This window comes from Triticum urartu, chromosome 5, assembly GCF_003073215.2.
Source record: "Triticum urartu cultivar G1812 chromosome 5, Tu2.1, whole genome shotgun sequence".
Lineage (NCBI taxonomy): Eukaryota > Viridiplantae > Streptophyta > Magnoliopsida > Poales > Poaceae > Triticum > Triticum urartu.
In genome coordinates, this window is record NC_053026.1 from 566,869,254 (window position 1) to 566,880,988 (window position 11,735).

Consider the following 11,735-nt stretch of genomic DNA (forward strand, 5'->3'; position numbering starts at 1 on the left):
TGGAACATGGCTTGATGGGGTTGATTCCGATACTGCAAGACACATTCGTGTTGGCGTTTGTGCTTGGCGTTTGTGCTTTACTTTGGTCAGTATGGAACTGCAGAAATGACTTGGTTTTTAACAGATCAACAAACATTCACTTTTTGCAGGTTATCTTCAAGGCCACGGCTTTCATCCGTATGTGGTCGCTACTCACTCTGACGGACGCCAGGGAGCGTTTGGTTACTGCGTCTACCCGATGGGAGATGGTAGCGCGGGATATTTTCAACCGGTTTGGATGGCGGTCATGTAATAGGATAGACATGTAGTGCTCCTATTGTGTTTGCCAGCCGGTTGTGGCTTTGGGTTTGAGCTCTTTCGAGCCTTTTGTCTTTTTCTTCGCACCACGTTACTTGATGACTTTGTTACTGGATTTATTTTTAATAATATGAGCCGTATGCATCTTTCTGATGCAGAGGCTGAGGTAAACCCCCTTTTCGAAAAAAAACACCACGGCAGAACTACTCACAAAGCACTTGGATTTCCTGACAAAATTAACTAGGTCTTTTTACAATGAACAAAGGCGATGTGATTTCATCACACATAAATAAAAAAATCAGTATGCTGCTTGACAAAGTAGCATTTAAAAAAAATCAATATCTGTAGAGAAAACTATCTTTCTGTAGTAGAACAATCTCCTGTCAATCTTGAGATGGGCACTGGTCTTCTTTTGGCCAAACTCAAACATTTGCATTTCAAATACTAAGAGGTTACAAATTCCCCATCTAGATGAACCTACAATTTCTACAAAGCTGTACTTAGCCTTTGCGCCATCCTCATCTGAATGACCCTAATGTTTCTGTAACGATTACTGAAAAAGTTCTAGTGCTTGGAAAATTGTTACATGTAGCAATATCATTGCAGCTCCTCGCTAGATGCAAAATGTAACCAAAGAAAACTGTAAGCTGAAAAGATGAACATTAGTTTCAAAGGTACTCTCCATAATCCAGCAGCCACATATTAGAAGGAACTACATAAAAATGACAAGGAACTAAAAGAGACTTGTCCATGGCAGTGCTAAAAGAGCCCCAAGGAAGAATAAATTTATCATATTCGAAAACATAGCTCCGAAAGCTAAAAGAATGGGTCAAAGATGAGCAAAACCAACGAGTGCGGCGAATCTGCACCCGGGCTCAGCTGCACCCGCGCTCACGGAAAAAATCAAAAAGAATACTAGAAAAATTTGGCCAAACTCAACATTGCATTTCAATACTAGAGGTTACAAATCCCCATCTAGATGAACCTACAATTTCTTACAAAGCTGTACCTTAGCCTTTGCGCCATCCTCATCTGAATGACCCTAATGTTTCTGTAACGATTACTGAAAAAGTTTCTAGTGCTGGAAAATTGTACATGTAGCAATATCATTGCAGCTCCTCGCTAGATGCAAAATGTACCAAAGAAAACTGTAAGCTGAAAAGATGAACAATTAGTTTCAAGGTACTCTCCATAATCCAGCAAGCCACATATTAAGGAACTACATAAAAATGACAAGAACTAGAGACTTGTCCATGGCAGTGCTAAAAGAGCCCCAAGGAAGATAAATGTATCATATCGAAAACATAGCTCGAAAGCTAAAGAATGGTCAAAGATGAGCAAAACCAACTGAGCAAAACCAACACTTAATAGTATATAAGAATCTGAAGCAAAGCCCAAGAGAAATTTTATTTGTTGCAAAAAAAGTAAATATTAAATCTGGAAGCTACAATATAAAGTAGAAATTGGAAAATAGGAAGCTACAATATAAGCAAACCTTTCTATGATAGTGGAAACAACCTGAAGAAACTAGAGAAACCTATTTATACGGTGTTGCCGTACACCATATTTTTATGTGTGGAAGAAGCCAAGATGGTATTAGAATATCCGGAATTCAGACCAGCATTTTTAAATTTACCCCTGACTGTAAAAGCTTGTTATACTTACAGAGATAAACATTTGTACACATTTTTGCACGTTTAAGTTTATGTTTGTCAGCACTTGAACAAGGATTGAATTACTGGAAGAAAATCTTGGTATACAGAAACTATAGGTTTCTGGAAAGTTGGCGCTGTCAAATTTTACTGTGATATTTTCTTTCATCAAGTATTGGTGCAGGATAGCAGACAAGATAAATAAATCAAGAGAGATATATGCAGGATTTCAACTATATACGAAAGATTAAGCCATTGTTGCTACGGCCAGCATAATCTATCCTAAGATGTACAGAAATAATACGGAGAAGAATGCAGTGAGCAAATGCACATCTGTCTTTGAGTTCCTTACTGATTGCAAAGAAAATACAGAGAAGAAAAATGAAGTGGCAGCTAATTTGCATTACTAATTGATGAAACAATGTATGTGCACTGAAAACAAGTCAAATTGGACGTCTTTTCAAAGACAGAAAAATAAAATTCGACATCTGCTCGGCGCCACTATGATTCGCCCTCTAAAATTATTCAACAAAGTAGGCTAGTTATGCTAATAGCAATCTGCTTCTTCACGGGTTGGCTTGTATTCAATTAGCATGTTCAACAACTTCTTCATGAGTCGTTGAAGAGATTTGGATTAAACTCAGTAGCGCATAGTGAAGCAAGCAGCATGAATCGCTCGCCGTTGAAGCAGCACAGTGACGACCCGACACCGTTCCTGCGGCCAGCAGACTACCACAAGTCGCTTTTCCCAAAATTGAGGCCACACCCTGCACACCTTGCCGACATTGCTGTCGAGCACCATGTCGTCACAACCCCACCGTGGTCAGCCGCCGCTCCCCAATCCGCCCAGCCTTTCTTCCAACGACCATGACATTGCACCCACCCGCTGGTCACTTAGATGTCGGCCACCACCCCCAAGCTAGTCGCCGTCGAAAACCGCATGCCGCCATGATTTTTTTAGGGAATCGGCCACCACGATTAGAATAGGAAATGACGAGCCGGAGAAAGGGGGATATAGCTACCACGAACAGAAAGTTTTCTTTTTTGCAAAACGTAAACTTACGTCGGCACTACAAGATTTTACCTCACGCGTGGAGAGGCACAACACATTGATTGGATTAGATCCAAGAGAAATCTGACACGGTTGATCGACCAGGGTGCGTTAGAGTTACTATATATATGGCCAAATGACCATCATCTGCACAATCACAAAAAGATGAAGTACATGCACCCCTAATTGATGCCCCGGATCATGATTTGAGTTGAAAATATCAAGGCCAAGAATCATGGCATGATCGCAAGCAAGCAAAAATAAACATCCCGTCGTCCATCATGAAGAATTCCACGGATTCCTCAAACCAACGCTATAACAATTTTTAAAATCAAACAATAAAGAAGAGAATGAATTAGTTTTGTATGACATGGAAAGCAGATCAATTGACGATTAAATTCACCTAACAATAGTATACCTATGCTTTGATAGAAATGCATCATCAAGCTAACAGAAATGAAGAAACCAAATTCACAAATATAATGCAGATTTAGAGCAAGATATGTCTATAAACCCTATAAGAAACAATACATGGGATTTGAAAAAATGGAAAAATCTAGGTTTGCAACCATCAAATCAGCAATTAATAATATGGGATTTCTAAAATACTTTCGGGAATTAGAATGACAGAAATGTATTGCGGTACAGTAGCTGATTCGTGAGTGAGAATAAACTTATACACAGAGCAAATCCAAGGCATAAATCTAACTAGTAAGGAAAGATCTAAGATGGTCAGATAAGATGTAAATTGACTCCTGTCTTTATCACTTTACTAATGGAGGTCTGCACAATACTTGTGCTGCATAATATGCTAATTAATCTAAGCATCAGTAGCAAAATGACAGTAAGAATACACACGAACGCATGAAAACACCTACAGAGGGAGAAAGGGGAAGAGAGAAAGCGAGGAAACCTGGGAATGGCTTGGTGCCATGGAGCCTGGGCATCTTACGCGGAGCTCGCTGCAGGATTGACAACGACGACCTCCACCTCGTCAGCGCTATGGACCAGTAGTAGGAAGGGAGTCGCTTCTCGCGAGCCTCACTCCAATCGGAGCCATCCCGCTGCCGTGCATCCCAAAAAGGAAGGAGGGGCGGAGTTCGGCGCGGCACGGCGCGGCGACGAGAGGCCAGGGCAGGAGTTTGGGGTCGGGAAATGGGAACGGAGGTCGGGCCATCGCCGGGGCTGACGAAGGGAACGAGGGATGGAGGTGGGTCGTGGCGCGGCCGTCGGCCGAAGAGGTTACCAAACGCTGCGAAATACTGCCCGACTCGACGCTGCCGCCGGCAAACGGGGCCACCCCCGGCGTCGCACGCATCCGACTCCACCTGCGGTGGCTCGCCGCCGAAACCACCCGCCACTCGCCGCTCGCCGCCGAAACCACCCGCCGCTCGCCGCTTCCTCTCCCAATATTCCAGAAACTGCAGGGAGTGGGCTAGCTAAGCAGTTGCTAGGTAAAGAAAAAATTACCTCGGCTTTTCTTTTGAGCAAATAAAATTACCTCGGCTGGAGGCAGGTTGCGTGCGAGTGTGGCTGGGTCGTCCGACCGGGGTGAAGAATTGGTAATTCTTCACCCAGCGTTCTTAATAGACTTTCTATATATAGCCCTCTTTACCTGCTAATAAAGCAGCTATTGCTTTTGGTTGTTCGTCATTAATACTTTTGCAAAAAAGCCCTTAAAGTTCACACAAATCAACCCGTAGTCCAAATCGAATCGGTACAAAGGAAAAAAATAAACGCAGCCATGCTCTGCCTCACGGCGCTCCGCCCCGCGCCACACACCTCCGGCCATGCCCCGCGCGCCGCCGGCGCCTCCCGCCCCGCCCCGCACGGCCTCACCGCGCGACGTCGACCGCCTCCTTCCTCTCCCAATCCCATCTCCTCCTCACCCACGGCTTTCTTCGCCGTTCACTGCTCCCCTCGTTGCGACCTCGCGGGAGGCAGAGGATGGGAGGGTGCGGCGCTCGCGGGCCGATCTGCGCCGCCAGGACTCGCCCGACCCGCGGGACGCTCGATCCGGTGACGCACCAGTCGCCGGTCGTCGGCCCGGCCGACCGACGACGGAGATCGCAACACCCTGCACCATCATTCTGCCTCAGCTCATCCTTCCTCGATGTGTGCTGCCTGGGAGGGCGCGCGCTCGCCGCTCGACCAGAGCCACACGGCCATCCGGTCGTCGTTGCACTCGCCGCCCCCTCTGCTCCTCCACCTCAACTTCGGACACACGTGTATTTCTGTGCCCACCCCATGCTACCAGAGGAAACCGCGTGCCAGTCTCTCTGGATGATTTTTATTTTCTGCTGAGGATCACGAGTTTGCACAGTTTCATGATGTCAAATTACTGCATATGTGGTGCTTCTTGTCAATAGGGATAGAATTAGCTGGTCATAGGTCGTGGATGTTCTTAGTTATTTTTTGCACACAAGGTGTTTGGGTGTTTGTCTCCTTGAGGTTAACTCCCACATGAATACATCATGAGAATAACTCCCCTTCCATATGATTCAAAAAATGGTATGATGGTGGAACTCAATCGGGTTGCTAGACTAATGTGGCGTTGGTGCGTGCATCTGGATGTACGTCAGTGTTCACAGCCAGAGGAAGTGGGTTGTTGCAGGCAGAGGCGGATTAGGATGAGTATGTCACGATTAGGAGAGTTCTCTTGATCTTTATCGGAAAAATTGATAGTTTCCTTGATTTGTTTTGGTCTAGATTAGCAAAGCAGTGCACTGATATTTGTTCTGTGGTGTAGGAGCTTCAAGACAGCAGGGGTAGCAGGCTTCGCTCAACATATTCATCTATGATTTTCTCCCTGATTTTGAAATTATTTGGCCCCTATAGTCCCCTTGAGAAAAACCAGAGTATTTATGGACTATGCTCTACTGGTTGACAAATTTGATTGCAGGGGCTGGCAAAGTAAGTGCAGTGTCACCGTTGCACATATATTCAGGGCCACATCAAATTTCAGTCAGAAGAACATGACCAGGCAGGGTGCTTCATGCAGTATTGGGAGTGAGAAAGTTTGATGTATAATCAGTGTCGCCTCCACTCTGCCTCGCCCCTGTGCTTTTTCCTCGATGGAAACGCGGGCCACCATGCCGCTCACTTCGCGTGCAACCACTTCATCTCCAACCTGTCGTTGGAGAGCATTGCAGACCGAGCGGACAAACGACGAGGTGTAGCAGCACAACCTTGCCTCTTCCCCTTAGTCTCCTTCACAAGCGAGCCAAAGACACCCCAAGTTGTGGCACCCGTCTGAGGCCAGCCTTGCTTGGCATACATGGCTGCATACATGTGATGGGAAACATGCATGGAAGCTTGGGCCTGGTTATGCAATTATGCCTTCCTAAGTTTTACTGATGCAATTTCTTTTTGAAAGAGCCCTGAAATCATTTACCCTTTTGCTCCTGAGAATTGTTTACCATTGTGAATTGTATCAATGGTCGAAATGGTCAATTAACGACATAGACCGAGATACCATAAAACCCCTTCAGTAGATCGACTGAAATATGAACATTCTTGGCCCAAAGTTACAGGATTGCACCAATTAATTGCTAACCTCTTGGTTTTAATGATAATTGTTCTACCATGTGTTTTTCTTCTACTAGCATCCCATCCACAATGTCAGTTGGAATTATATATATATATATATATCTTAGACAGTTAGTGAGATGTATTCTGCGAGATGTGTTCAAATCTCTGTATTTTTCCATGATATTAACAATTTTTCTTTGAATGTTTAAGTGAACGTTCTCTAAAATTTCATTTTCAGTTAAGTCTGGTCTTTCTTTGGGTAATTTATATAGTAAGGTCTGCAAGAATTGAATGCAGATCCACTATTCCCCCCCTTTGTATTTACTGCAATGCATATTTACCTGGAGCTAGCATCACATACTGTATGTCAAGTGCCAAGTCAGTTTTCACTAAATACAAATTAAAAAATATATATATGAACCTTTTCATTAGCTTTGGCTGCACGTTTCTGGATAATGTCAATATCAATATTTGTAAGTACTCTTATGAACTCATATGATGCATCTCCCACTTTTTTTTATCTGCAAGGTACCTGACATAGTGTTTGGACAGACTTATTTCTGGTAGTAACTTCTCCATTGTGAAACTACTTTCCACTACAGTAGCTTGCGGACAATGTGGGCTACTACAAGACCGAGACCTGCATAGATGATTACATTTAGGAGTGAATGGTAAAGAAGGTTCTGATTTTGTTTAAATTACAGTATATGTTTGAAAATTATTTATTGATGCTCAAAGAATATCCTGTAGATGATTATGTGGAAAATAGTTCATCATTCACAGTTTTCTCGGCAAGCTGGAACTTCCAGTTATACTGGTTGTATATTTATGGGTTATAGACTTATAGTTGAAATTTTCAAATGATTAGATATTTTTGTAGTTGTAGTTGGATATACAAGTGCCTAAAAACTGAAGTCGGCACTTCTTCACTAGAAGCTATGTTCACTAGCTTGATTTCTCCTATGAGATGTAGAATTTTTATTTCCGCTAGATTGTTGTAGTTTCCTTTTTTGCTGTAGCTGCTTATCTATCAGAGTATCTATGCATGTGTGGGTTTATGTTTCACTAACTGCCCTATAAATAATCTGAATTTCTTTCAATCGATTGATTGTTTTGTAATTTTCAATCCATGTCCCCCAGCATAGTTCCTCGACACCGGGTCAATCCTGGTTTATGAAAAAATCAGGACTCTGAACCATGCAGTCTACTCATAGTGAACCACAGGTCTGAACCATGCATTCTTAACCCGGTCAACCATGTTTTGCCCGTGGTGAACCATGGGGTCTGAACCATGCTGCCTGAACCAGATCGACCGTATATCTCCGTAGGTCGTTGAAATATGAGTCGGACCATGTCTTAAGATTGTGGAAATGTGAGACGAACTAGGAAGTGAGAACTATGAAAAAAAATCACATCAGGAGCACAGTCGTGGATAGTGATCAACATATTATTATTCTAGGTGACCCAATATTCTTGGTTATAATGGAGGACTAAAGAGGGTCCAATTTATGTGCAGGTGAAGAAAATCACCAAAATGGAAGGAGTTCTGTATTATGATCTATTACAATGTGCTTGAAGCAATACAGAACCATGATTATACTTGGTATAGTACAAACTAAATGTACAATACAGACTTCCAAGTAGAATCTTTGGCCTACAGCTCACCTGTTATCTGTCACTTTAGCAGTTACTTGGGTGGGACAACCAATGTATAGATAAGAAATGCCGAAACGAAGATAATCACCCCTACTAAGGTACATATTGGGCTTGTTCACAACATCAAGTTAGACCTCTCGGCTCTTTTGATTGGATCGACTTCTTCTGACAATGGATACTCAATGCGCCGTGGGTTACAGGTCACATATTTGTTCGGTGAGAACTCTGAGAATAGGGTCTTCTTCCCTTTCTTCTTAAAACTAGACCAAGCCTTATCCCAGTCGGTTGATGATGTATCACCTGAAAAGTTAGATAAGAGAAATGATTCAACCTGCAAACATGTTTTCATCGTAACCTGTTATAACAAACTATGTGCGACAGGACCTTTTTAATCTAACTTCAAAAAGGAACTTCACAATCCACCACTCATTATCCATCAAATTTATATATGTACATCTATACATCTATCTCTCCCTAATAATAATTCTTTCTCTAATCTATCCCTAAAGCACGGATTGACTTTGTCGAGTTCACCGTCACAATACGCTTCCTTTTTATAAATTTACGCTTTCAGTTTGAATTTAAAACATATACACGAGATGATACTAAAGTGTAAGAAAAAAAAACTGTTTTTCATTGTTTGAGGCAGGCCCTATTCTTTTCGCCCTGAATTCGCAGCGACAACCTGCGTGGCCCATCTACGCGGGCAAAGACCAAAAAAATTTGTGCCGTACGTGGGGATCGAACTCACGTCCTCCCACTAAGCCTGTAAGACCGAGACCAATTGAGCTGCTATCCTGGAATATTCACTTTTACTGAAGTCTAAAAATATTACTCCCCCCATTCCATAACTACACTATTTATGGTTGTGCTAGACTATAAAGAACTAGAATTGTATTTATTTATTTTGTCTCCATTGCAAGGTTGTTGGCACATGTTTCTATAAATAGTGTGGATGCAACTTATACATGGTTCATCTTTCATGTAAACGATTTTTGACTCTCGGCATGGAGCCAAATTATGCAGAACTTGAAAACGAACCTTTAAGTAAGTTTACAAAATTTCTGCAAAAAATAATCACGTGCTTATGGATATATACTACATATCACTGGATTATTGATAAAAATACGCTGTGATGCTAGCTAAACAATTTTTTTAAATGAACAGATTATGCTTGCTGCAACGTATTTTAGGTTAGTTTGCTTGCTGCTGCAATTATTATTCTAGGTTAGTTTGCTTGGTGCTATTACTTCATATTTATTGAAATTCAAGAATGAACAAATAATCTAAAGAATGAACTAACAATCAAGAAGTGGTTGTTCAGACAGATCAATTTACTTGAAATCATACCCCATATGTTGATAAAATGAACCAATTTCTTATCATCAGCGAGCGTTGTCCAACGACATGGTTCCTTGATCTGGCAGATTCATAGGAGCCAACATTTTCTCCCGTTGCAACGCACGGGCATTTGTGCTAGTATATATATATACACACACACAGCCAAAGCTAAGACACCAAGCCGACGCGACCGCGGGTCCCTTCTGGGTCCTTGCGGGTCGGCTCCGACGCGACCGCGACGCTCTCTGTATGGGGAGGCAGGCAGTGGCGGTGCCAGAAATCAAATCATGTGTAGTCACTTCAAAATTGTGTAGTCAAATATACATATTTCTATGTTTTTTCTGCTTGGTGTATACTTGTTGTATTGCGTTTTTCCAAAGAGCTGTGTAGTCAAGTGACTACACAGCCTATGTGTGGCTTCGCCACTGGAGGCAGGGGAGCGGCTTGGACTGGGACAGCGACACCGACGATGTGCCAGCTGCTGCGCAGAGGCGGGAGCTGTTCGGGCCTTTGAGGGCCCGGTAGGCTCCTGCTATGGCGTCCGGTTGGCTACCGTCGTGGATGGTGGAGGTGGGGCCCTCCCGTATGCCGACGGTGCTACTGCCTTAGTCTCGGCTCCTCTTCTTCGTTGTGGAGACCATCATGATGGTGCCGTGGTGAGACAGCATGGAAAGCTTCGTGTCCGTGTTGGCAGGGTGGTGGTCGGTCTGGTGGTGAGCTCCGTAGTGCCTGGGGTAGAGGCTGGGATCGGGGGAAATCCCTGTTGGCTTGGCCGACACCGACGCGGTGGCGCCTGAGGGTGCCGCCGAACCTTCCTGGAGGGCGTCGCGGCTACCCTTTCTCTCTCCTCGTCGCGTACCGGAGGAAACCCTTGGCAGCAGCGCCGTCATCGTCGCGTCCCTTCTTGAAGGTGTTGTTTGGTACCGGCGCTTCGGAGTCTCGGAGTTTGGTGGGCGATCTCCGGTGGACGCAGCGGTCACGAGGCTTCGTCGTTTTTGTCGATCCGACGTTATCGGCATTTATTTCTTTTCTTTTTTCTCTTTTTTTGGGCGTGTTTTATGCTGCTTTCGCTCCAGCCCCTATCATTTATTGTATCGGATGGTTGCTTTATAATACAAAGCGGGAGAAAACCCTTTTTCTTAAGACACCAAGCCGACTAAAACACAATCCTAAACTCATACGTGCAAGCTTGCTAGAAACCTGACCGGACAAGACCTATCTAGCTCTACACGACTGGACACAAACATGCACGTATATGCCTCCTACTACTGCTTGGACTCTCCTACTACTACACGTACATGACTTTGGTTAGTTGCCAAAGAACTAAGCCACGTGACATGCAAGGATACTACTTTTCAAACCTAACAATCAAGGTTACATCTAACAATCTCTCTTTAATCTTGACACTTTGTCTTCCGTATTTCTCCGGTCTTGGCTTGTCGATGATTCACCCTTTGTCGACTCATCCACTTGCACCACGACAAGTTAAATTGTTGGCTTGGTTCCTTGCAACAATCTCCCTTTCAATTTTGACTTGGCGAATTTACGAACCACCTCAAATATGTCTTGGACTACCCAGCCTCGCTAGTAACATGTAGAAAAACACCACCCGGTGGAAAACTGTTGGGGAACGTAGTAATTTCAAAAAAATTCCTACGCACACGCAAGATCATGGTGATGCATAGCAACGAGAGGGGAGAGTGTTGTCTACGTACCCTCGTAGACCGAAGCGGAAGCGTTGACGCAACGTAGAGGAAGTAGTCGTACGTCTTCCCAGTCCAACCGATCCAAGCACCGTTACTCCGGCATCTCCGAGTTCTTGGCACACGTTCAGCTCGATGACGCTCCCCGGGCTCCGATCCAGCAAAGCTTCGGGGAGGAGTTCTGTCAGCACGACGGCGTGGTGACGATCTTGATGTTCAACCATCGCAGGGCTTCGCCTAAGCACTACAACGATATGATCGAGGTGGAATATGGTGGCAGGGGGCACTGCACACGGCTAAGGAACAATCACGTGGATCAACTTGTGTGTCTATGGGGTGCCCCCTGCCCCCGTATATAAAGGAGTGGAGGAGGGGAGGGCCGGCCCTCTCTATGGCGCGCCCTAGGGGAGTCCTACTCCCACCGGGAGTAGGATTCCCCTTTTCCTAGTCCAACTAGGAGTCCTTCCATGTAGTAGGAGTAGGAAACAAGGAAGGGGCGCAGCC

At 44.2% G+C, this 11,735-nt stretch overlaps 1 long non-coding RNA gene across 1 annotated transcript; it reads left to right on the plus strand.

The window, feature by feature from the left end:
* The first annotated feature begins 4,714 nt into the window (after positions 1–4,714).
* On the plus strand, positions 4,715–8,616 carry LOC125510791. The gene is made up of 2 exons (XR_007284746.1): positions 4,715–7,202; positions 8,048–8,616. It is a non-coding gene; the product is annotated as an uncharacterized LOC125510791 (long non-coding RNA).
* Positions 8,617–11,735: the final 3,119 nt, after the last annotated feature.